Source organism: Camelus bactrianus, chromosome 3, assembly GCF_048773025.1.
Source record: "Camelus bactrianus isolate YW-2024 breed Bactrian camel chromosome 3, ASM4877302v1, whole genome shotgun sequence".
Lineage (NCBI taxonomy): Eukaryota > Metazoa > Chordata > Mammalia > Artiodactyla > Camelidae > Camelus > Camelus bactrianus.
Window position 1 is genome coordinate 49,420,100 of NC_133541.1, and position 26,984 is coordinate 49,447,083.

Genomic DNA, 26,984 nt, shown 5'->3' on the forward strand with positions numbered 1-26,984 from the left:
ATGTAAAAACGCCTGTTTTAAAAAGAAAAGAAAAACCTAAAAATTTCTTTCCCCCTAAGAATCTTATCCAAGAACAAATCAAAACAAAACCCTAAAATAGTTCTTGAAAATGTTTTTTAAGATCAGATAAGGCTTTGTCAGGCCAGGCAGATATGAGGGAAAATATGTTAAACCATCATGGGACTTTCTAGGAGTAAAAAAGCAATGTTGAGTCCCCTCTGTGGCTTTGACATTCTTCTCTTGCAACAGACCTTTGACACTTGAGGCCTTGTCACAGGCCCACCTGTCTCTCTCTGAAGGCTAATGTGACACCCATCTGAGGACAAAGTCTAATTGAGGCATAATTTCTGTAATTGTAGATTTCTGATCCACAGGGGAGTACAGATTGGCTGATGGTCTACCCTGCCATAAACATCACAGGCGGCATCCGTTCCCTGACATGCTTACATCCAATCTGCCCCATTAGCAAACAAAATGGAAAATTAAAATGGAAACTTCAAACCCACAGCTGAACAAAATACTTGTCTTGTATTCACTTACGGATATTCATATGCACATACACGAGCAATATATGCCCAGTCCTAACAGCATTGTGCTTTATAGTTTGCAAAAAACCTTCACATCCATCCTAACAACTGCGATATGGGTGGTGCTAGTGGAGAAGGCAGCTACAGTTATCTGCATTTTTTTCCAGGTAGACTTAAGGCTCAGACAAGTAACGATGATTTTTCCCAGGTCCCTGAGCTAATAAATGACAGAGTTAGGATTTTAACTTGGATCAAGCCCTTACCCCAATTACCTTAAATCTACAATTCACTTTGCCTCTGTCTCCAATTTTCACTTTCTCTACAGCCTCTAATCCTGGAATTTTCTCCTTATAGAGCTAATTAAACATACAGATTTGAAGGAATCCAGGCTCCTAGAGTCTGAGAGATACCACGTCACAAAATGATTTGAATCAGAAAAGATTTGCATTTCTCCTTGGACCTAACTCCATGCCAAGGTCATGAATTCCCCCTTCTCTCCAAGGTTAAGTTAGCTGTGCCTCTGTAGGTCACAGTCTCCATTTTATTCCTCCAATGTAACAAATGAAGCAATTCTGCTAGGTGCTGAAGAGCTTAAGGAAAGAACCTCAACCACCAAATGTCAATACAACCAAATCTAACTCTCATGTATTGATGTATTCAGTCCCTGGAATTTCTTCAACAATTTGCTGTATTTTTTATGTATAGGGCAGCATGACTCTTCCCCACAAGAGGAATTTTGAGGACAGAGAAAATATTCAGGTCCAAGAATAGAATCACTTCAGAAAGAGTTAAGTCCATTTTGAAGGCAGAGAGCACCATGCTGCTGATGTAATGATATTTCCAAGAGCCGCAACCTAGTGCATGAATTTCCGAGTGTTAGAGCTGTATCTAACTCCTTCCTCAATTTTAAATGCCACACAGAAAATTGCTAATAAGTATATGAAAGCCATGCACTCCTCCTTCTTCTCCACCTGCTCCTTGAGGCAGTAACTCGTTTGTGGGAGCCACCCCTGCCAGCAGGACTCTGTGTGGACCCATCTATGGCCAAAGGCAGAGGATGGCTATCCCTCAGGCATTTTTTCACACTGATTTTTTTTCAAGCTGGCAATCCTAGAGAATGATGAAAATTTGACTAGCTTTTGTAATCATAGCTGGAAATGAGTGATGCCACAGGGCCACAGTGTGCCACCTTCTAGTGACAACTTGTTGTGAGGCATCTCCTGGCCTGCTTAGCCCCAGATGCCAACTCCAATGTTAGTGCCTCTCCAGGCAATAGCTCGAAAGCTTCCATAAGGCTCATTTGTCAAATTTACCCCTTAGATGACTTGCTTCTTAATAAGAGAAAACAGGCCAGCACTGCTGCATTGCTCTGTGCTTTCAGTGGCAAAGGGAGCCAGCCACCAAGATCTCCTTAGAAGCTACATGCTTGCCTATCATATAGGAGAAGCATATTGAAATCAGGTATATAGTTCATAGCTAATATATAAAATAAATTTATATTTGTGTAATGCTGTACACATTCCTGAGCACTTTTACATTCATTGTGCAATAACTAAAGCAAGTTTCATGATCTTCATTTGATAACTGAAGATGTTGGGGTCCCAGGGAGGTTAAAAAACTTACCCCAGATCACATGACCAGCTGATGGCAAGGCCAGCACTAGAATCCCAGTCTTCTGATTCCTGATCAGAGCTGACTGCACATACGTGGCCTGTGCAATTATTTCTTAAGAATATTCAACTTAAAATTTTTATTATCCTGCTAAAGGAATTTTTCTCATCTCTCTTCTCTCTCATCAATTGTATTGCCCCCAGACTCCCACTCATGAAGCATACAGCAAAATAAAAGGGCACCCTCCTGGAGAGGGGAGGTGGGTGGGGATCAGATGTTGCCACATCTTCTGCTGGCTACCTTGAGGGGACCCTGCTAGGCCTCCTCTCCCATTTCACGTTGGCAAGTCTTCAACATACCAAATGAATAGGCTTGGCCTTTTCTGAGCTTTCGTCTTCTGTCCCCCAGAGTGTGCTGGATGTTTTAAATGGATTGCATGGGAGTGAATGACTCACATGTAGGATATTAATGAAATTTTGGAAATGAATACCCACAGAAAAGCAGAAAACTGCAGGCCCTGCAGCACTTGAGGATGCTGAGAGCTTATCCGCTGATGCAAGAGAATTACAAGAACTCTCAATTAAGACTTATTAAATCAAGGGGATAGGGAATAACACAAAATACCTTGTACGGCTATTTGCTTTTTAAAGAGACTCTCTTCTCTCTCCTCCTCTTTCCCTGTCTCCCTCTCTCTAACTTGCTACACACACACACACACACACACACACACACATACACACACACAGATGGCTGTGTGTGCTCAGTAATTCTATTATCAATACAAGCTGCGCTCCTCTCCTCTTTACTATAGCCCAAGGGGATTTTAGCATAATGACTAAGGTAACAATTTTTGAATAATAGTTCTTCAGATTTGAAGAGTATCTTGTTTCCAGATTATACACTCAAAGCTTTGGTAAACATACGCCATTCTGAAATCCTCTCAATGTTCTGTGGGAGGGAGCAGCACAGTCTCCCTATGCTGCAGGGAGAGGACTGGTGAGGAGAGAGGCTGGAGGCGGACTTGTGTCATGGAAAAGTACTAGCCTGGGAGTCGGGAGGGCTGGGGGCTGGCTCCAGCTCTGCCACAAACCAGATGTGCAACCTTAGGCGAGTCCTCCGTGCTCCCTGGGACTCTGTGGATCATCTGGCCACTGGAGAACTTGCCAGCTCTCTTCCAGCTCTAACAAGTGTAACAAGACATTTGAGCTGTACACTGCAATTTACAAAGACTTTTCTTGTCTATTAACCCAATCTTCACCACAACTCATCTCATAAGTTGAGGATACTAGAACCCAGAGACGATAAGGGATTTGTTTAGGGGGTCACAGAGCTAACAGATAGGAGACCCAGGTTAGGGAAACAGGTTTCAGACTCCAAAGCCATGTTCACTTCATAACCCCAGGCTGCCTCTGAAGGAAAGGCCCTCTGTGCTTTTACTTCCTATGGTAGAAAAGTGAGATTTTTTCAAAAATAGTTAAAACTCAAAAAAGTGAATTTTCAACTTTACTAATCCAAGAGCAGTAACTTTCCACTGGCCAGACTTTGAGCTACCTCTGGAGAAGGGTACGGTTGACCTCACTGGAAGCTAAAATCCTCTGGAGAAGACAGCTGTGAAATATTCACAATCTGCGTCCATATTCCCAAGCATTCAGCCTTACATAATGGGGGTGTCCCCAGGAATGTTCTCTTTATGAAAATATACTTGGTAGGTCAAGTTGTATTTTGAACACACAAAGATCATCTGCACTTTAAAGTGATCATCTTAGAAAATTCTTGCATAGTTTAAAAAGAAAGAGAATATTTTCTAACCCCATAGCTCTCTACTTGTTCACATTCCTAGCTAAGTACTGGAGCAGCTAGGCAGAGACGGGAGACTTTGACCAAAGGGAACAAATGGGATCAGCTCCCAGCAGTCATGCTGCTAACCACCCTTCAGGGCGGAAGCACTCATTCCCACAGCTGCTGGCAGTGTTGATTGTTGGATGTTGCTAGCTCACAGCTGAGCCCTCATACCAGTGGCTGCCTAAACCAAAGACAGCTGCCTAACCCAAGGCCACACCCCCAACTCCCTGGGGTAGCCTGGGAAATAGCTTTTCTCACGGGTACACAACAGTATAAAAGCTTGGCCTCTTTGCCCCAAGCAGGGATGATTCTGCAAGGCCAGCTCAGCTCCAGAGCTTCACCATGGGGCTGGCTGCAGCATCTGTTGTGGCTGTAGCACAGCCCAGCATCCCTCTGCCTGATCCTGCTTCCCTCGCTCCCCCATAAACATACTCTACCCAAGTCACCATCTCAGAGTCACCTTGAAGGAAGCCTGATCTGCTACACATCTTCCTTCGTCTCAATTCTGAGCCAGCAGAATCTCTAAAATCTCCATTTCTTTTTCTTTAATTGTTAAGAGCAACTGTCCTGGTGAGGACTCCAGAGGTGGGTCCCAATACTGAGGAAGACAGAAGACGGCTGTTTGTGAATGTCGATCTACATATGATTTTGGAAATTGGGAACAGCCTTTTGAGACAGTCACACGAAGACAAGGTGATTTGGCAGAAGAAATAGCATGCAGAGAAAATGATGTTGTGTAATAAATTAAGGGGAAATTCTACTGCATATGCAAGAACTTCAGCCAGGAAAAAATTAAGCTCTGTCTGACTCCTTCCTGAAGCCCATGTTCTCAGGCCAGGCAGTATCTGCTGTACTATGATCAAGTGTACCTTCCAACCCTTGTCAGCAAAAGAGCAATGACTTCTTGTTGGTGTATTTTCTGCATGAATTCTCTACCCTATTCAGGGCATTTGTGTTTGTGGTTCAATCAGCTTACTGTGCCATGAATTTTTCTTCCTAATAGAGAAAGTAAATTATTCAGTTGCAAAATCTGAATAAGTCTTCATCAAGCTAGCTATACCCTAAATTGTAATCAAATCATCATAAGTGAGTCTCATTATCAATAGCATTTCTCAGAATCCAATGTTCATGGACAACCAAATTATCCCCACTGTGGGCAACACAACTAAATTCAGACAGTCATTGTGCACAGGAAGTTACCACAGGACGATCTTGTCTGACCTTCTGAGTATCCAGATTTTTAACTGTAGGTTGGCAAGTATGAAAAAAAAATAGAAGAAAAAAAAAGCCATGTTAGCCTCTAACTATCAGGTCAGTTCTAATATGACTGTAAAAATGTTAGGTATGAGTTGTGACATGTAATTTGGAGAGAGCTCTGTGATGGAAGTCTGATTTTGCCCTCAAATTTGAGAGTCATGCATATTTTTCCAGGTAGCCTGAGGAACTTAAATTGAATGGAATTTTCAGAACATACCCAATAAGTGCTTGTCCATCTACAGCTCCTCTGGTTTTTTTACACAGAGACATGTGGTGTCCCCTGAAAATGCACACAGTGATACCATTAAGGGAGCAGAAGTAGGAAGGGAGTATAATGAATGATTTCTGTAAATCACACTCACCACCAACCTTGTCTTCTCTCTAAAAGTGAATTTGTGATTCCTGGTTGGCCTAATACGATATGTATCTACAGAGTGACTGTCTGTTGAATAACAGGTTTAATGGTTAGATTTGAATGACTGGGCTCTTCCAGAGAGTACCGACCACAGAACAACAGGTTTGCATGTCAATGAAAGTGCAGGACAAGAGACCACAAGAAGGACTATTTGGGAGAAACACTTGGAATTAGCATCACTCAGGAGCCCAGCAGGAAAGAGAAGTACACTGTTAGGATGATCCAAGGAGGGACTATTTAAGGAAGCAGGCAGGACACAGGAAACCCTAAGGGATAGTGCAGAACCCCCAGGCAAGGAACAGTGGAGCTGCTACCACTCCTAGAGCTGCAGGAGAGAGGGGAAGGAGCAGCTACTGGAACCCAAAATAAGAAGTGGTGAGGAGAAGCACAATGTAAGAGAAGAAGTGACTTTTAGTCCAGAGAAGCAGCCAGCCTGATGTGCCCCCATAGGGAGGAAGGAGGGAATAATACCTCAATCTCCGTCTCCTTCCTCTCTCTAAACTACTGCTCCCCATCTCTCATTGGCCGAGACCAAATGAAGCCCCCTTTTGTGTTCCAAGCAGGTCAACCCCCCCGGCCAGAGAACAGGCAGAGAAACCAATCCTGGAGGGGCAAAGGAGGATACACCCCACTCCAAAAAGGGAAGATACCCAGGATACAATGCATCAAGATTTCAGGATGAGCATCATTTTTTACCCTTTCATTCCAACCTCTGTTAAAAACTTTTAATTAAAGTATGGAAAAAATCAATTAAGAAAATCTTCTTGGAAGTATGTCTTAAGCTACATTTTAAGAAAGAAGAGGACATGTCTAGGGGATAGTCAAGAAAACTATAGAAAGAGGATACTGATGGAAGAGATTATTGGTTTTGCTATCATCTTTGTCTGCTCTATCAAATACAGCACAAAGATATCACCTGCTATATCACATACAGCAAAAACTACGTGCTATCATATGCATGGGTTTTGCTGTATTTGAAGGCAAGTGCCCCAGTGACAGTGAGGCCAAAAAAGAAAGATGAAGTAGGACCACATTTTAGGGAGTTGCTTTTCCTGAGCTCCAATAATGCTGTATCCAGAACCATGGCTATCTGAAGGCAATCTATTGATCTTCTGGAGGATAAAGGATGGGAAAATGCTGCTTCACCGCCTGCAGGACCAAACATTTTCGTGAAATCCTGGCTCTAGAATCACATAGGTCTAGCTAGGACTGCATCCTGGCTCTGCCACCTAACAGAGGGTGATCTTGCATCAAATTCTGTAGTCTCACCTAGCCTTAATGTCCTTATTTGACCACTGGAGACACACTATCTCCTCCTAGCATCATGGTGAGAATGAAAGAAAATAACACATCTGTATTAGTAAAAGTTCTTTCATTGCAAATCTGATTCTGATTTGCATTTGATTCTGGCTAGGAAGGAAGAAGGGAAGAAGAAAAAGAAAGTGAGGAAGAGAAGTAGAGTATTTATCGAAATACTGGGGTACCTCAGTGTTCAAGGAGGAAGGGAAGAAAGCATGAGTTAAAATGCTCATATCACATACTGACCTCCTTATAGTTCTTAATGGTTTCAAGCTTGGTAAATCTCTGAGAGAGCAGGAACTAGTACCACTCTGGGATCCGAGCACTAGCAGTGGTGCCCATTCTTTCTGGAACATGCAGATATGCGGCTCAGTTTCAGTGGATATAGCCCCTGGCCTCTTCATTTACAATGCAAATTCCAAGGAGAGGAATTTCATTGGCTCAGCTTGGATCAGGTCAATCAACTGGGCAAACCAATCATGGGATGAGGAGAGGCCCTAACAGTCATGTAGGGCACATGGCACTGTGAGTCCACCTTTGTGTGTCTAGAGGGAGGTCCTGGGAAGGAGGACTCTGAATGAGCCATGCAGCCCCCACTATCTATAGAAAAGCCATAGCATACGGGCCCTATCACATAGAAGTCCTTATGCAGTGTTAGCTATTATTATTTCAATGATTATGACAGAGGTAGCATTTAGAAATTTAAGTTTCTCTTCCCTGAAGATCTGTGGCACACCATTAGCTGTTACTGTTAATATCTGTACATTTAAATTTTTGGATTTATCCTATATCTCTTATTAGATTATAAATCCTTGGGGGGAAAAGACCACTGTATTTCCCATTTTCTCTCTACATCTTCATTATTTAATGCTTTAAAAAACAGTAGGTGCTCATCCCAGTGTTCATAGCAGCACTATTTATAATAGCCAAGACACAGAAGCAACCAAAATGTCTATCAACAGATGACTGGATAAAGAAGATATATATAATATATATAAAATACTACTCAGCCATAAAAAAGAATGAAATAATACCATCTGCAACAACACGGATGGACCTAGAGATTAATCATACTAAGCGACTTAAGTCAGACAGAGAAAGACAAATACCATATGCTATCACTTATATGTGGAACCTAAAAAAAATGATATAAATGAACTTATTTATAAATCAGAAATAGACTCACTGACATAGAAAATAAACTACGGTTACTAGAGGGGAAGGGAGAGATAAATTAAGGGTCTGGGATTAGCAGATACAAACTACTATATACAGAATAGATAAACAACAAGGTCCTACTGTATGGCATAGGGAATTATATTCAAAAGCTTGCAATAACTTATAATGAAAAATAATATGTATGTATAACTGAATCACTATGCTAGGTACCAGAAACTAACACAATATTGTAAATCAACTATACTTCAAAAAATTTAAAAATGAAAAATAAAATGTTAAAAACCAGTAGGTACTCAAATAAATGTGGCCTACTCCCTAAAGCTCACTAATATATACTAATATCAGAACTACTAGAAGCAAAATATGTCCCCATTTGTCTTTCCTTAAAACCTAATACATAAAATCAAAGTCCACTCAATGAACTAGAAGTTCTTTTAGTTTATGATGATACTCAAAGAAAACTCCTCACTATTATTTCAATTTAAAGAAAAAAATTAACATCATATTCAACCCTGCCCAACATTTTCAAAGTTATTGAAAGTGGCTTACAATAAATGTATGTCTGCTGCCAATTCTGATCCAATAGTAGGAGCTGCCTGGAACTACATTAGAAGGGTTTATGAAGATGATGCTGTGACAGAGAAAATGTCATAATCAATAATTAATATCTGACATGGACACAGGATTGGGCAACAGTGGCATGTATGTTAAGCATCTGGAATTCCTGGGCCATAGTCAGAAACTGAAATAAAAATGAAAACTCAGAATTTACATAGAGAGAACTAAGACCAATTTGAAGTAGGAATGAGACACACTGTTATAAGTTTGTTCTCAATTTTTAGATGGCGTGAGGATTGATTTAAGGTAGATTATGTTAAGGCAAGATTTATTTACATAAATATTATCTTACTATTAGACATTATTATCATCACTGTGATTTTTAAATGATAATAGAACAAGAGATGATTATCAAGACTACAGTTAAGTGATTTGTTACTTAACACCTTAAAGTTGTGATTTCCAAGTCTCTCATTCAATGGTGATTGTGTATAGTTATATCGTCTATAATTTAGGCTTGGGTTCAACTACACAAACAGAAGATTCAAGAAAATTTGAATGAGATAGAGACTTACTGTATTTTCTCTCCCATAGAAGTCCAAAGACAGCAATCCAAGCCTGATATGGAGGCTCCACAGTCATCAGTAACCTGGTTGTCTCCTATCATTGTGTTCTACCCTCCATAGCAAATGACTTCCATCCTCAAAGCCGCTTCACTGTCCAAGATAGCTGCTGGATCTCCAACCATCATATCTGTATTCTAACCAGGAAGAAAAAGGAAGGAGAAGATTGCAAATGGAAGTGTTTTCCTACTGAGTCAGCCCCATTTTAAATAGATTTCCCAGAAGTTCCACTCAGCGACTTTCAGTTACATCCCACTGACCATCTCAAGCAGCAAGGGAATGTGGGAACTTTGGTCTTTTCAGCAGAACATACTGCCATCTAGGAGGTGGGGGAATGGATATTTGGTAGGCAACTAATGGTCTCTGACACAACTTGCTTATTAGAAACATGGTACTTAGTGATTCCACTAGACCATACACTCTATGAGAGCAGGGACCTGGTCTATTTTGTTCATTATAAAAACCCTGACCTCCAGCACCCAAAACACTGCATGAAATGGTTAATAACTGGTCCATGGTTACTCACTGAATAAGATGCTGAGTCATATTTAGACATCTGATCTGCCCCCAAAGCCTAAATTCCTCCCAAATTCTTCCATGCTTTGAGGCTGATACAAAGAGGTAAGTAGTATATCTCTGAGGAAGCTAGAGAGGTAGATTGGAGCCTAAGTAGTGACAGTCCAGAATGCCTTTTCACTAGAACTTTTAAACACAGATCCTCCAAGGGACCAAGTAAAGAGATCAAGAAAAGGAAGAGAGTCAATAGAATAGTGCACAAATTCAGGTTAATGCTGCTTGGCCTGAAACAAGACTTTGTCAGCAGGGACAGAGGACCAGGATGAATTTCAGAGACAGCTTCCAGGATCCACAGGACAGTGGTAGGGAATGGAGGTAGCAAGGATCACAGGCTTCCAGTTTATCAGGCAATGTGGATTAAGATTACATCCATAGTAATGAATAGGGGACACAGCAGATTTTTTAAGAGATACGAAGAGTTTTTTTCACAGAAAAACTACAAAAGGATACCCAAGGAGCTAGTGAAATAAGCTAATTCAGCCAATAGACTGGAGGAATGAGCCTGTTTTTAACCTCTTCTGTTTATCACATGCATAATCCTCAGCTGTTTTGTAAAGATGTTCATTTGTTGTTGTTGTTGTTGTTTTCCATTACAGGCTGAGCTACTCGGAAAGAAGAATTCATGAGAACAAACCACAGAGGACAAGCTCGCTGCTCTCTGAGTTCCCACTGAAGGGTGAGCCAGCCAGCATTAGCAGCAGCTCTGTAACTTAACAGGCTGAGGAATTGCCCTAGAACATGTCCTCTTTGAAAATGAAAGCCAATATAACACTTCTAAATGTGGCTTTAAAAGTTTAAAGAGTTTTAAGAGTTTAAAAGTTTCTACTCCTCCCCTCCAGTCATAATTACCAGGTTTTTTTCATTGAGCGCCACAAAGCAGCCGAGAAGGACTGCACCGTCAGCCCTTCATATCTATGGGTTCCACACCTATGGATATGGAGGGCTGACCCTCCCACACCATTTTATATAAAGGACTTGAGCGTTGGGGAATAATGGTATCTGTAGGGCATCCTGAAACCAATACCTCGCAGATATAAAGAGACAACCATACTTAGGATAGAACATGCTGGTTGTCCACTTAATCCAGAAGTTATGCAAAGTTAAAGATGGGCAAAGCATTTGGAAATATTAGAGGCCTGAACTGTTCTACTTAAGTCTGATGTCCTTGTGGCCAAAGCACTGGCTCTCAGCTCTCTGGTATTATCTGAACAACTAGACATTCACCAGATTTTATTTTGCTAACAATGATTTGACTAATCTTTTTTACCAATTATTGCTTTATAAACATTTTGCAAGGTTCTTGAAATAGGAACAAATCTGATTTATGTAGTGGAACATAATGTCAGCAGTAGATTTAATTATGGGACAGAAATGCATACGGAAATGTTTAAAAGAAATTTCCATTGTCAATTAGTTTTTGAAAACAAAGAAAATTCAAAATTTTAAATATAAAGAGATACACAGTAAACTATGAAAGGATATTTAGGACCAGCAGTATGTAATTTATTTCCTTTGTTTATTACTACTCCCTCTTCCATCCCCCAAAAATATATTTTGCTATTAAAATGGCAAAAATATTTTATTGTCTATTTATTTCTCAGATTGAATTACAACCTGATGTATTAGTTTCATTAAAAAGTTACAAAGAATTGAGAAAAAAATCCAATAACATTGGAAATAATAAATATACCAACCCAAATAAAATAATAAAGACAAGTTTAAGAAGGCAGCAAAATACCAGGAACACTGTAATCTACTTGCCTCTTGATGTCCCTAATTTGAGTGATTCACAACAATATTTCTGAATGTTTGTCTCTTCAATGAATTCATTACCAACTAGCTTTTGTTTTCTTTTAGTTTCCTTAGAATTTATGGGTCAAATGTTCAAACATAGCATTTCCTGGCTTCTGTCTTTGCAACTTAAAATAGCCATTACTTAGCTTTGTTTTCTCTGAAGAATCCTTGAAATCTTGATGATATAATTGTCGGCACTTCATTAATTTCTTAATGAGCAAAGTATTATTCTAAATATATTGAGGTTTCTAGGCACTTTTTTGTTTAAACATTTCCAATTAAGCCTTGCATGCTCTGCCCATTCCCAATCCAACTTTCAGGTCATGAGAATTCAGGCAGAAATGGCCTTGGATGCCATTATTAATATTTGTCAGGTCCTGTAACCCATGCATTTTGGAGCTTGAAAGAAACTGATAGGTTTGAAGATCTATTAGGTATTCTGAAATCCCTGGTTTGATTCTCTTTGATGTTTTTCTGGGTGTCATTGAATACTTAATCCTATTCATTGCCTGGACCACATCATCTCATAAACTTTCCAAATGAATAATCTCTGATCTACACAATGTGACATTTTACTTCACCTTTTGAAAGGTAGATTTATGAGAGAGAAACATACACTGTTTTAGAAAATTTGGTCCAAATTTCTCAGCATATTTCTAAACACTTCAAGGTTATAGTCCAAATGTGACCAAATACCTATTTTTTTCCCATGAAACCACAGAACCATCCAAAACTCTATTGCTATACTAACAAACTACCTCCAGCATTCATCCAGGAAACCAAATCTAAATCATCATAATTCCTACCCTGATAGAAAATGACATTTAAGTCAATATCACTGTAAAGAACTTCTGCTCTCTTAGTGCTTATGGAGTTATTTTCAAAATATAGTAGTAAGCCATAACTTACTGTGAGCTCCCACTAAAGGCACAGACAGAATTTTCAGTAAATGTATCACTTAGACTGAAAGCCAACTTTGTCACAATAGTGCTATTCTAATTCAAACCACAAATCCTTCTCTAAAATAAAATCCTCTCTCTTATATCTGCAGGAAAAGAAAGTGTATTCTGTGCAGGTTTAAAACCCATTGATTTCTGAGCATCTGCCAGCTCTATTCTCTTTCAAACACCTACCAAAACCCCAGCCTTTCCACAAAAGCTCCCAGATCTTGGCAGCAGAGAGGCCCAAGGCCGTGGGCGGCCAGCACCTCCAGGGAGGCCAGCACCACACAGCGCATAATAACCCTTTTAAAGAAAAAAATATCATTTTGCATGCATAATTATTTCTCTTAACTTATTTTTGTTCTGTGAGAATTTACCTTGATTCTGTAGCACATAACATATAAAGATGCTGTGTTTATTTTACTTGCTTTACATCAGGTTCTGTGCTCCTTGCCAGTGATAGCAGGTCTAACTTTTAAAGGACCCGAAGTGTTCCCTTATGAGGTTCCTCACATAGAACGGTATTTAAAATACTGAATTTTAATCTCCTCATCCTTTAACTTGGGAAAATCAAAGCAAATTGATAAACACCCACAAATAATCACTGCTTATTAGCTTACAACCCCCGGGCCTCTATAATTCTCTAGGTGAGCTAAGTATAACTGACAGAGAAGGACCAGGGCTTTTATTTAATGGGAGTGTTTATGTTCACTCCCATGACTTTACCGACAACCTATAGTTCTAGCTACCATTAGTTAAGGCCTACTATGTGCCAGACACTCCATTTGTCGCTTAACTTACATAACACTACAAGATGGGCATTTATTTTGCTTCTACTTAACTTAGAGGGGAACTTGCCCAAGACCACATAGCTAGGATTGGGCAAAGTGGGCACTCAAAGTAAGGTCTGAGTACAGAGTTTACTTTCCTCATGATGCCAGAGAAGGCAGACAGATTCCAACTCACGTGCCCGATATGATGCCCTGGTGGGTGAATGCTGTCTGAAGAAGTGCTTTGAGGCTGGGCCTAGCCTCCAGGGGAGAGAGTGCTGTTAACAATGAACAAAGACTGCCAGAGGCTCTGATGGGGAGAAAGGCAGAAGGTGGCAGGTACCTCTGAATATCACACAAGCCTTAACCACCTTGTTTCTACTCACCAGAGAAAGCAAGTTAATTTGCCTCCTTGGAATAGTTTCTAGTACTTTTCTGCCCCTTTTCAGCAAAGGAAAACATTTCTTTTTTGAAACTTTTGACTCCCATGAGATAGTCTTTTCTGCAATTCCCTTTGTTTAGTGCAGATTTTTTCATCTCCTGGGCTGCATGGAAACCAGTAGCAGCTTGATTTCACAATCTCTTCTCAATCAGTATTTTCACTTCCCCTGACAATTTTGCTGTCTAATTTTCTGACATTGGAGGCTATCTCTGATTTATGGCCTGGACAAATTGCTTAATCTCTCTGTAAAGTAGTTTCCTTACCTATCTTTTTTTTTTTTTTAGAAGTGTGTGTGTGTTTATGTGTGACATAGTAGGGATGGGTACAGGAGGTGGACAGTGAATCTCAACTCTATCTGCACATCACAGTTACCTAAGCGGTTTTATAAACATGCCCATGCCTGGGCCCCAGTCCAGATCAGTTGGGCTCCTAAATGATTCTAATATGCATCTATCCAAGGTAGAGAACCACTGAACTACTACTACATACCAGTATGCATGGTATTGACTAATACCATTTATTAAATAAAGTGACTAGTTTTAGGTTCAGTTTCATGCCTCGTAGGGGCTAACTAGCCCCTTTAAATACTTGCCTGCAAGTTTTTAAAAACAGATTTCAGACAGCTTTTAAATATACTGGCTTTCTCATGGAACTGTTACATTAACTATATTGTTGGATTTATTTGTCTTCCACCTTTTGCAATGGGTAGTGTGTAGAGTTCTGATTTGGTTTATAATTTATGGTGTTTGCTAAATCAAGTGTTTCTCAAATTGCAGTCTGTGGACCACCTGTATCAGAACCACCTGATGTGATTCTTTAAGAAAAATGAAGATTCTCAGACCTACTTGAGACCTACCGGATCAGAGCCTCTGGAGGCGGTGCCTGGGAGTGCGTGTTTTAAGAAGCACCTGCAGCAATCTGTAAGCACTCTGAAGTGTAAGAGAAGGACCCCCTTCTGCTTAGACTGATTTGTATGACAGGCATCATAGCACTGGACACACATAGTAGCTTAATAAACACTGTCTGATCATTGTCGTCGTGAAGCATACAAAATACTGACTATATATGCCTTATATTGCCATTTTTTCAGAAAGCATAGTCTTCTACTTTTACTTAACAGCCTCTGCTAAGCAAACTACACTTTAGTTGGGGATAGCTGTTGAGTTTGTATTTCTATTTGGTTTTGGATGTTCCTCTCCTTTTTAATCATCTCTGTCCGATCCATATAGACCTTGAAGTCAGGAGCAACAGCTGTTCTGTGCTTAGCTTCTTTCTAAACAGATTTAACCTCAAGGACTTCTTCCCAGTCATAGAAACCAATTACCCAGGAGTTGGGTGGGAAAATCACGGGGCCCTGGAACCTAGGTTTGAAAACAGAGGTCTCAGTCTGATGTGCAACTTTCCACTGGTGTTCTCAGTACTTAGCCCTGATTCCTGGATCCCTTGGTGTTTATTTTTTCTTAGAAAAAGCATCTGGTACCTGGTTCATAAAGCTCAGTCATGATTAATGAGCCAATGGATATAAAATATTTTTATTATCTGATGTAAACGTCCCATTTCATGTGCAAAACAACCCTCTTATTGCATTAGTACTTGAGTGATTTGTTTTGGTAAATCTAGAATTCAATTATGTTTTCTAACAGGTAGATTTCACTACAGAGACTTTCAGGAAATGGAAATTCATGTGTGGCTGATTTACGTGATGACAAGACTTAGTTTTCATAAAGCATGTTTCCTTCAAGGAGGAAAGTTTCCCTCCTTGAGCTTTATGGTCATTCTAAATTAGGGAAGGTTTATAATGATGTCAAAGGCTGGCTTTCTTTAGAAGATGACTAGCCGCCCCTAGCTGACTCCATGAGGTCATATTTTCCTGTTTCGAGTGATTCCCACGTTGATTTTGAGTCACTTTTGTAGTCTTGAACAGATATAACTTTGTGGATTATCTTTTTTATTTTATGTTATTTGAAGCAAAGAGACTAGATCTTTAACATTATCATGCACGCATGCATCCGAACACACTGTCATTAGCCACAAGATTCAACCATTCAGAGGCCCCTTGGTTTCAGCTCATGTGCACTTGAGACAAACAGAATCTGGTTTAGGACAAAATGAGCTCATTCTCCTGGACAGAGGAAAAACTCGGCTTGCCAATTCTGATTCTAATCTCACTCACATGCCATTATGATTCTTCGGCACAACCATAAAAGCTCAATTTACTTTAGAATTCAAGTGTCAATTCTATAATGCTATAAAGGTAATAATAATTTCATAGTCACCCTTCCTAGGAAAAGCTGGTGAGGCCGTCCGTCATCTGTAATGCAAACAATAGCAAACATTTAGCGGCACTGTGTACCAGGCATTTTGCAAGTGCTTCATGTACATTATTTCACTCAGTCCCTACAGAAAGTACTAGAGTCAGTACTCTTTATGATTTTATATATATATTTTATAGAAGGAATTGCTGCACCTGGATGTGCCATAGGTAGTCATGGTCAGAAGTGCAGTTTAAGCTGGTCTGTCTGACTCCAGAGCCCCTGCTCTTACATGATAGATAGGTTGCTTCTGTAATAAGATAATAACATAGTAAAAACTAATATTAATTGAATTCTAGCTATGTGCCAGATGAGTTAGATGCACTTTACATGTAATAACTCACTTCGTCAGGTAACTATTATTACCACCATTTTGCAAGTAAGGAAACTGAGGCTGAGAGAGGCTAAGTAAATTGACCAAAGTCTCACAATCAGGAGGTGGCAGAACCAGGTTCATAGGGTGGGTGTTGGCCAGTCAGTGTCCACCTTCCAGTCTTCCATGGTCTTATGGCTAAAGAATGACTGTCAAGTATAACAAAGTCACAGAGGTTCTGTGGTCATGGCACAGAAATCAAATGGTCGGTGTTGATCAGCCATCTCTCCTGAGCACACAGAAGAAGGGCTCTGACCTAGGTGGCAGGGGTGCTAGGAGCTGAGACTAGACATGAGAGAGGAGCAAGGATAATTGCACCAAAGCTGCAGGGCAATGACCTGAGGAATGGGCAAAGGGCCAAATGCAGGGTTGGATGCAACAAAGAAATGTGGGTACAATGGACAGACCCAAGGTGGCTGGGCAGAGAGGAAGCAACAGATGCAAGGCAAAAGAACTTCAATTGCGTAGCATAACACAATAGACAGGTTTAGGAAGACGGCCAAGGGTGAGACCTTGAGGCCTGGGAGAGTGGCAGCAGAATTCATACGTGATTTGGAGGAAGGTAGTCAGAAAGCCAGTGGGATGAGGGGGGAGGAGGGACGAGCCCCTGTCTCTGACCTTATCAGACTCCTGATAAACCAAGTGAACCCATCCCTGGGTAAATAAAAATCATGATCATCGTGGACTTTATTTGTGATCTCTTCCCTATAGAGATAGATTTTAAAAGTCTATCGTCATCCTCCTTTTCAGAGCTCGCTAACATTCCCATTTCCCATTTAACCAATTTACTTTGACCGGAACAGCCATCCACTGAATTCATTAAGGGTTTTTTGTTGTGAAAGTGTCTCGACTCTGGTTAGTGTCTTCAATAAAACATGTCTCACTTTGTTCTCTCTCAGTCAATCTCCCTGGACACCCCACATAATCATCCTTTTGTAAACAAAGCAGGCTTTGAAACCACTAGGAGTCCTGCAAGGCTGAGAGATGAGAATGAGCTACAGGCTCCCTGGTGGAAACCGGAGACTGGAAATCTATCATAACCTTCATTGTTTTTCCTGATTATGAAAGTAGTGAGTGTTCATTGCAGAAACAAATGAAATTCCAAGAAAAAACTATTATCCGACAGAGATAAGCAAACACAACATCTGGTTTAGAGTATTTTGGTTTTAGAGCACTACATGTTTAGCATTAACTTATATGCAGTTTTATTTCCTGTTTTTTCTTTCACTTGATGTAGATCAAAGGATTTCCCCATGTAAAATCAATATTCACCATATGGATTTTTAGTGACTACATATTAGCCCATCCTATTGAATGTCCGGTACTTCTTATATTTCAGGATTTCTGTTTTGCCTTTTTATATTAGGCTGTTATGTTGGCTCTGTGTTTACATAGTCAAAGCCTGCCTTTTCTGTTTCCTCTTTATTCCTTCTGAAATTTAAGACTCTGGTTCTGAGACCCAGAAAAAACCTGCCAAATAAGCATTGGGAAATAGAAATTCTGGATTTTGTCTTGAGTTCTGCCACCAATTCCCTAAGCAGCTGTGGCCAAATCCCTCGTCTCTGTGTGTTATCTTCCACATCTGTCCTGTTGCACTAATTTAAACATACGGCAGTTTGGTAAATGAGAGGATTCCACCTGGCCAGCCATGGCACTGAACTACAGAAGAGCTGATATTTTTTTACAGAGAGACGATCACACTGGTATGGGCCAGGCATTGTGCTAAGCACAGTACACACATTATTCATCTGCTCCTCCCAGCATCACAGTGAGAGAAGAATTACTATTATTCACATGATGTGGAAGAGGAAACTGAGGTTCAGGGAGGTTAAGTAACTTGGCAGAGGTCTAGCAAGTAACAAGATAGGCTTCAAGTTCAGCTTAAGCTCATAGTCCCTGGCGATGGCTACTGCTTTTACTAAAGTAAAACACTCCTCCCAAAAGAGTCCAAGCTCTGTGACCACGACCTGTGAGGAAGCACATGACCAACTGCTTTTCAAAGATAACACATCTGCACATTGTAGAAGCCAAAGGAAGACTGTACATGAGGCAGATTTTTTAAATGGTCAAATGAAGTAGGAGGTACTGAAAACAGATGTGTGACACAGGAAAGAAAAATGCCTCTTCAGACACAACTCTGGAAAACTGAGATGACTGTAGGATCCAGTTTAAAAAAGAGCCCCAGATCCTGACACTTCCGAGGGCCCTGGTCTTCATTATCTTTCCTGAATATTTCAATCACAAAAGCACATAGCTGTTTAACATATCCCTCGTTCAGCTCCTCCCCTGTGCAAGGAAATGGTATTTTGAGTTTTTGTAACCAGCCCACAGATACAGGTCTATTTTTGTGAATCCAGACACATCCCTCCATATTCCCTCACCATCCCATCCTCCACTGTGTCAGTCCCTCCCTCCCGCCCTCACACACACAAAAGCCTTCAAGGAGGCCTCAGGATAGAGAAGACCTCGCCCACCATGTTTGCCAGACTCCCTGCCCTGCAATGACTCACACGTTGCACAGAGCCACCAAGACAGAAGAGATGTGATCACAGAACAAGCTAGCTGCCACTCTTCAGTCTGAGCTTTCTGCAGCTAAACCTCTGCCTGCTGGGCCTGGAGCTATCTCTGTTCAGCATCCAAGTGACACCTACATTACTCGGGAAGAAGAAAATCGGGAAGAGACAGAGGACAGCTGTTGGCCTGCTGTGACTAAGCTGTGCTGTCCAATTCAGCAGCCACTAGCCCATGTAGGGAGTGAGTACCTGAAATGTGTCCAGTCCAAACTGAGATGTGCTGCAACTGTAAAGGATACACCAGATTTCAAAGATTTCGTATGAAAAAAAGGATGTAGACTATCTCAGTAATGATTTTTTAATTCAGTATGTGTTGAAATGATAATATTCTGGGTGGATTGGATTAAATAAAATACATTATTAAAAGCAAGTTCATCTATTTTCTTTCTACTTTTGTTATCTGCTACTAAAAAATTTTAAATTGCATGCAAGACTCATATTCTGTCTCCACTGTACTTCTTTCTTTTTTTGACTGACAGATCATGCCTCAGGTTTATTTGTACAAACAGCACAGGAGGACATGAGCCCCATGCAGACAGCAGCCCAGGGGTCACACCAGTCCTTCTATCTTCACATCAGTAGATGAAAGCCTCTACTCTGGAGCCTTTGTGGGGGCCTGGGCACCTTTGGGAGCCAGAGCCAGAGCCGCAGCTGAAGCTGAAGCTGCGGCCTTGGTCTGAGACTTGTCCTTGACCTTTGGCTGACAGAGCCTGAGACCCTTGGTGATGTGGGCATGAGCACGTTTCCCGAGCTTGGGGTGAGCAATGTAGGCAAGTTGGCTGAGCCTGTGGCTGCTGCCCTTTGGGATCTTGGGCTTGACCTCCTTGGGCTTTACGAGAGCCTTGGTAGCCTCAGCATGCGCACTCGTGGCCTTGGCGTTGTTGGCCTGCATCTTCTTTAGGCCCTTCTTGTTGTGCTTCTTGGCAAAGCGCATGTTCCTCATGAACTTGGGGTCCACTCCCTTAAGAGATTCATATTGTTGTGATCAGGTTTTTTGATGCCATTTCTGTGCCATTTTCGGGACTGGTTGTGTGTGGTGTGGTTCTTCGACTTGGCCATGTCAGCACTGGAGCCGGGAGATCCTGAATTGCCTGGGACCAGAAGAGAAAGAGCTCCATTGTATTTCTGTTGGGCTGCACTGGAATTGTTAGCATTTCAGCTGGCTTAGGTAGGTAAGACAGGACTTGAGTTTGCCGCATCTGCCTTGGCAGCTGAGGAACCAATCAGATCTCACCTCAACTCAGTTCCTATCTCAGTGGGTGAGTTCTCAAGTATATCAGGATGTGTTTGAAAGGAGCCTATCCCAGCATGTGGCAATTCCAAGTTTTTTCCAAGTGCCTTAGAAGTCCAACCCCTCCCCACCTTCTGCAGAAGGTGAGGGGTTAGGAGAAGAAGAAGGACACTAGCTCTACTTTCAGAAACTTCTGTCTTTAGGAGGGACAAATTATTCCCATATGGCCCACTCTCACCCTGGGTCCTTCCACTGCATTCTGTTTCTCTTTCTTCTTCCCAAGACAGAAGGCTACTTCCTAGGGAAGGATCCGAAGGGGAAAGATGTCTTCCCCAAAGAGACTTGGAGGAAAAGCCTTTCTGTGATAGCTTTGGGTACCCTGCACACGCATCCTCTGGCCAAGTCCCGTCATCTGCTGATCTTCAGGAAGAGCAGAGAACAGTAATCCCCAGGAAAATATGGCAGGAGCGGCCTTCCCTCTGGCCATATTCTACACACTCCTCAAAGAGCCTGCCTCCAGAGGCATACTCAGGAGCTTCAGCAGTGGCTTGAGAAATTTAATGGTCACTGAGCACCATAGTGCAATAGCCAGGCCCTGGCAACATTGGCTTTCTTAGAAATGCAGATTCATGGGCCCTGTTCCCAATTTTCTGAATTTGAATCTTCAGGAATCTATGTCTAAGAAGATCCTTAGGTGACTGGTATGCCCATTCAAGTTTGAGTAATACTGCTAGAACTGGCATCTGCTGTTTTGCCTCATCAACATCCACTTACTCTCCTTCCAATAACACCCCCTAATGTGCCTTGGGAAACCACCCCTTCTTCCAGTCTCAGGATGTAGAGCTGGGACTATCCTGTTCCTTTAATTCCAAAAGGTATATGAGACTTAGGTCTGACCAATCAGAGCCTCGGAGGCATCTAGAATCTGTTGCAGGTGACCACTGAGGTGGGCTGAGGGGATACAGTCAGGGTATACCAACAGCATCCGCTATAGCCTCCCTGTAAGACTTTAGATAATTTATTCTGCTAAAGACACATTTGAAAACAGCTTGTATAGGTGATCTCCAAGTCTCTTCCAACCCTGTGACTTTATGTTCCAGTGCCTCACAAGCTCCCTCATTGACACACCTCTGAGGGAGGAGGCATAGGAGGTGCTACTGGGTCCTGGAAACACAAGACAGCACACCATCCTTTGAGAGAAGGCTGTGTTCTCTTTAGACTTCTGTGTGTCCTGTGGGGGAAGATTGCTGATGCAGGCAGATTTACCTCAGCTCTCTAAGCTTTAGCTGTCACATGGTAAATAGGCAGCTGAGATAACCCCTTCCATGATTGTTCCTCCTGAAGTCCAGTCTTCAAAATACCGTTTCAAATAATACCAAAGGGCTAACTGACGCTCAGTTTCTGGGGCTCCCTTTGTAAACAATGTGAATCCTGGAGTCTTGTGTATTACTGAGTTGGCCCCTCAAGTTTCTCTTACCTGACAGTGTTGGGGCATGGTGGGGTGGCGTGTGGGGAAAATACTTTACTGAAGACATTCAGGGATTGGTGATAGCTGAGCAGTCCGGAGGGCCTGGGGTGCGTATAGGAGGTTCTATATTTCTGGGAAATGCATTAATGGGGCTTCCCTCCAGGACAGGTCACATATGTCCAGGTACAGAAAATCAATCCAGGGAAAAACAGGAGATAGACCCACTAAGAGAAAAAATCATTCAGGTTTATAAATTCAAAGTCTCAGAAAAGAACTTTTACCTGGGTGACCAGCAGAGAGGATATTTGCTCAGCTCAGGAGACTAACTAACTGGAACTAAGAATATGGATTCTCTCTGTGAAGAGGGAATCTTTTGAGAACTTAATTAATTACAGAGGTTTTAGGAAGAGTTGTCTCTTAAACGGACCAAAGCCAAATCTTCCATTGCCTGCATGCATCTGTTATTACCGGTCAGCCTGGTACAGGTCCTCATGATGGCCTCATTCCTGACTGAAGCTGGTGTTTATCATGCTGGAGACAACTAGCCCGAGACTGTGTTCCGAACTTCAGAGGAGGCCCCGCAGGGCAGAGGAAAGAAGCCTTTGGGTTACACTGCTGGATCTGCTCCTTTTTAAAGCTGTGGCCTAGGGCAAGTCATTTCACATGTCTTCCTCGATTAAAACTTCTGTAAAATGACTGGCTGGAACCAGATGATCTCTAGGGCCCCTTCCAGCTCTAACAGGATCCTAAGTGCAGACCCTGAGGAGGGGCTGGTCTGTGCTCCTGACACTGCACCCACAGGGAGCCCTCCCAGCCCGAGCCAGAGAGCACAGCCTCTGGGATGCATGCCTCTGGGACCAGGCCTGTTTCATTCAGCCTGTAGGTGGAATGGCAGCTAGACATTCCCTTAGTGCAGAGTAAGGACAAAGAGCACCAAGGCCTCCCTTGTGGGCTCTCTGCAAAGAATATTGAGCCCTGAGCTGACTTCTACTGCCTCCTGCCGCACCCCCGTCTCCCTGGAGCCAGTCACAGCCTGGCACTTGCAGCTCAGAGCCTTAGAAGGAATAGCCCCTACCAGAGAGATGAGGCATCCTCACCTTGTGCTGCGGGCTATCCTTATTCCTCCAGGACCAGTCCCCTTTAAGGGACATGGAAAAGTCCTACAGCCCTCTCCTCTCTCCCAGAAGAGGGAAAGGTACATATGGTCTCTGTCAAGGACATCTGTTGTGCATCTAGTCCTAAACAGCAAGGCTGGAGCAAACCGCACTTCCATCCAGCTTGCCCTGAGAGCCCAGATAGTGTACTGTTGGGCACTGGTGATAGGCTGCACCTTTCTTTCCACAGCTAAAGAGACAGGAAAATCTCTTTCAAGACTCGACTCCTGTCTGGGACATCTGGAGCAGAGCTGGAAGTAGCTGGTTGTTGTGGCTTGGATCTAGGGCTTCCTATCCAGACTCTAGTCTTTATGAGAACAAATTCCAAATACTGTCCAGCTGAATGCAGAATCTAGAGCAAGGACCCAACATTGGTGCCACTGGAGAGTTCATGAGTTCACTAACTACTATATATAAAATAGATACACAATAAGTTTCTACTGTACAGCACAGGGACCTATATTCAATATCTTGTAGTAACCTATATTGAAAAAGAACATGAATAGGAATATATGTATGTATGTGTATGACTGAAACATTATGCTGTACACCAGAAATTGACACAACATTGTAAACTGACTATATGTCAATTTTAAAAAGAATTAAAAAAAGAAAACAAATCTATTTTTTTAAAAAAGAGTTCATGAGGGAATTGGATATGATGGCTCAAGATTCTTTTCTAGTCCTATAAGGACTGTCAGCTGCCCAAAGTTTTAGGCTTAGAAATTGCCTTTGGAACTGCTTAGGATGGCTACAGATTCCTCGCCTCCCTGGACTGAGCTGTTATACAGTCTTTATGGCTTTTTAAGAAGTCATCTGTGAACTTTAGGTGAAGTTTTACTTGTGTGTGTGTGGGGGGGTAGTTTTTTCCATCTTCTCCCTCTTCTGTAGCCACTGGACGTAAGAAACAATGGCCTATACTCTCAAAAGAATTGAAAGCAGGATCTCGAAGAAATACTTGCACACCCATGTTCATGGCCACATTATTCACAGTAGCTAAGAGACAGAAGGAACCCAAGTGTTCATGAACAGATGAATGGATAAGCAAAATGTGGTGTGTACATACAATGGAATATTATCCAGCCTTAAAAAGGAAGAAAATTCTAACAAATGCTACAACATGAATGAACTTTGAGGACATTACGCTAAGTGAAATAAGCCAGTCAGAAAAAGACAAATATTGTATGATTCCACTCATATGAGGTATCTAAAGCAGTCAAATTCATAGAAACAGAAATTGGAATGGTGGTTGCCAGGGGTTGGAGGAATGCAGAATGAGGAATTGTTTAAGGGGTGTAGAGTTTCAGTTTTGCAAAATGAAGAGAGTTCTGGAGATTAGTTACAAAACAGTGTGAATGTACTTAACACTACTAAATTCTACATTTAAACTGGCTAAGATGGTCAATTTTATATTACGTGTACCTTACCACAATTTAAAAATTTTTACAGAAAGAAACAACATTGGCAGCAGATGAGGTACATGGGAAAGCAAGGCCTGTGTGGATTCCATTTTCAAGTGCCCCAGCTGTTCTGGTGGCCAGGCCATGGTACATCAAGAGTACCTGACACTCAAGTGTGTCTCAGGCTGAGCCCTTGCAAAGAGGGGGCCCAGTTCTGCTCCACAGCTCAAGGAGGCACTCAGAAGAATTTAGCCTGCTTCCCCCTTAGGTTTAACCTGGACACTGAAGCCTTCTCTGCATGAGACACCTGAGCACACACCTGAAGGACCCATTGTCAACACTCAGATACGCATGCTCAGTGATGTGTTACACACTGAGAATAACAGAGATAGATTCTGCTTCCTCTCTATTTCAGACCTACAAGGAGAAACTCACTCCCAAGGAAGCAATGGATGGAATCTCATCCTGTCATTCAAGGCCATGATCATTGCAGAATACTATTTTTTTTTTTCATTTCTAACTTCCCTCCATATCAACCAACCCCCCCACCCCAACTCCGCCAAGAAATAGCATCGCATAGAGCAGTTCAAAATGTCTGCTAGAGGGACAGGCTGTGGAAATAGATTGCCCGAATCTGAACTTGACTCTGCCTTTCATTCATTGTTTTGTAATGAGCATAGTATTTAACCTTTCTAACATTCATCTTTAAAACAGGGTAATGATATAGGTGCTTGTTTGGGTTTGGGGAAGATTAAACAAGATTCTGCTTGAGACCCCTTACCCCAGAGCCTGCACACAGTAAGTATTTGATAAATGAGGACTTGTCACTATTCTCTCCACCCAGCCAAATCCTACCCATGTTCCAAGAACCAGCTCAAGCCCTTTCTCTTCCATAAAGTCCTCCAAGAGCCCACCATGAACCAAATCCCATCATGAACTCTCCCATAACGCTGATTATTTGCACCCTTCATCCTTGTGGCAACTCTTCAGGGATCAGAGCTCATTAGGCCCCATCCACACGGCAAGGTGGAGAGGGTTAAGAGCTGTCATTCTTAGAACTCCCAGATGTACAGGGATCACAAGTGGTAGCTCATGGGTTGCACATAATAAGTGATAACACAGGAACTCAAAACATGGCCTTGTTCATTCTTGCAGCTAGGATTCACCTTATTTGTATTCTATGATTTGCAATGTACCAGGAAAGACTGCCACCCCCAAATCTCTCCACACCTGTGCAAATGGGCTTTTGGGGTTCATCTGTCTCCCTGCTCCCTCTTAAGTGTAAAATATTTGCTAAGAGGGATTTGGCACTCATCTTACCTGAGAGACTTTCTTAATTTTTCTGAGATCGTATTTTCAATTGTGAATTTACAATGTTTGGGGGCAAGGATTCAGAAACAAGAGAGATGGATCCCAGAGAAAACCTGATCTGATCTACTTTATAATTAACCTATCTGTTCATTCTGTCCATTTGTATACTTATTCAGTAAATATTTCTTGAACATCCACTGTGTGGCAGGCAGTGTTTGCCCCTGCAAGGATGATTCTGCTGGGAAAGTCCTCTTCAGGATTCTAAAAAGGGAATTCTCCAGTCTTTCCAATGCTGCTTTGGCAGCCAGTATACTGAATATCTCTTCCTGGTGATGTGGCATAAAGCCATTCAATGGAGCAACTTTAGTTCAAGGGCAGTGACTTATTTCTCTCTTATCCTGAGTACCTCATATGTTTCCAGGCATATGGTAAGTTGGTAAGACTGGATGGAAGGATGAATGAATGGATGTTGTAGATAATATAAATCTTAGCTTGAATTCCCCAGCAGATTCTGAGACAAAGATTTGAATGCAATCCATTTACTTAGGAGGTGACCCCAGGAAGCTGATAGGGGAGGAGGCAAGTAGGACAGGTAAGAGAAGGAAGCCAATAAATGGTGTGTTATCAAGCAGATTACCATTCTGATAAGCATCTGGTTATTTACCAGGCATTGAATACTGAATGTTTCCTCTGCCTTCCTATCCTACCTAACTGAATGGTTATGAAATTTAGATGCTGCAAATGAGAATGTGAATGCACAAATATTGTATGCATTGTCTCTTGTCTTCAAATAAGGGAACAACTTTTTTGCCATTCCTTAACACCAGGGGCTTCCTAGATATTGCCCAAGATCTTGGGTGAATTCAGTATGCCCTTGGGCTGATTTAAGTAAAGTTTCTAGAAAATACATTTCCTTTTTGATGTGTAAGGAAATAGCTTTGTTTAAAGTCACTCATCTATCTCAGGACAGGATAGCATACTTTTAAGACTAGCTGAGTTCATATCCCATCATCACTTCTTAGCTGTGTGACATTGTGCAGGCTATTTAAATTCCCTTTGCCTCGGTTTCCCCATCTGCAAAATGGCAATAATAATAGAATTTATCTCATAGGAATGTTGAAATGATTAAATGAGACTATGTTTAAGTATTTATCAGTGACTGGCAAATAGTAAGTACTCAGTAAATACAAGCTATTGTTACTATTACTTGGAATGAGTAAAAATGTGTGCTAGATGAATTTAAAAATTCCAATTCCATTAGCATTATTATAAGTACAACCATAATGGAAGTATGCAGATGGATAAAACAATCCGGATTTCTGATAAAA

At 41.6% G+C, this 26,984-nt stretch overlaps 1 protein-coding gene and 1 pseudogene across 7 annotated transcripts in view; both read right to left on the reverse strand.

Annotated features, from left to right (window-relative positions):
• Positions 1 to 26,984, reverse strand: part of ZNF366 (zinc finger protein 366) — a 287,106-nt gene that overhangs the window by 156,514 nt on the left and 103,608 nt on the right. For 4 of the 7 annotated variants that reach the window (XM_074359602.1, XM_074359617.1, XM_074359597.1 and 1 more), the window contains one exon: positions 9,264 to 9,448. The exons of the other annotated variants lie outside the window; for them this stretch is intronic. The gene's annotated coding sequence lies outside the window, so the exon portion shown is untranslated. The remainder of the gene's footprint in view (positions 1 to 9,263; positions 9,449 to 26,984) is intronic. 7 annotated transcript variants of the gene reach the window in all.
• The window catches only part of LOC123611656 (large ribosomal subunit protein eL29 pseudogene), a 110,940-nt pseudogene continuing 103,360 nt past the window's right edge, over positions 19,405 to 26,984 (reverse strand).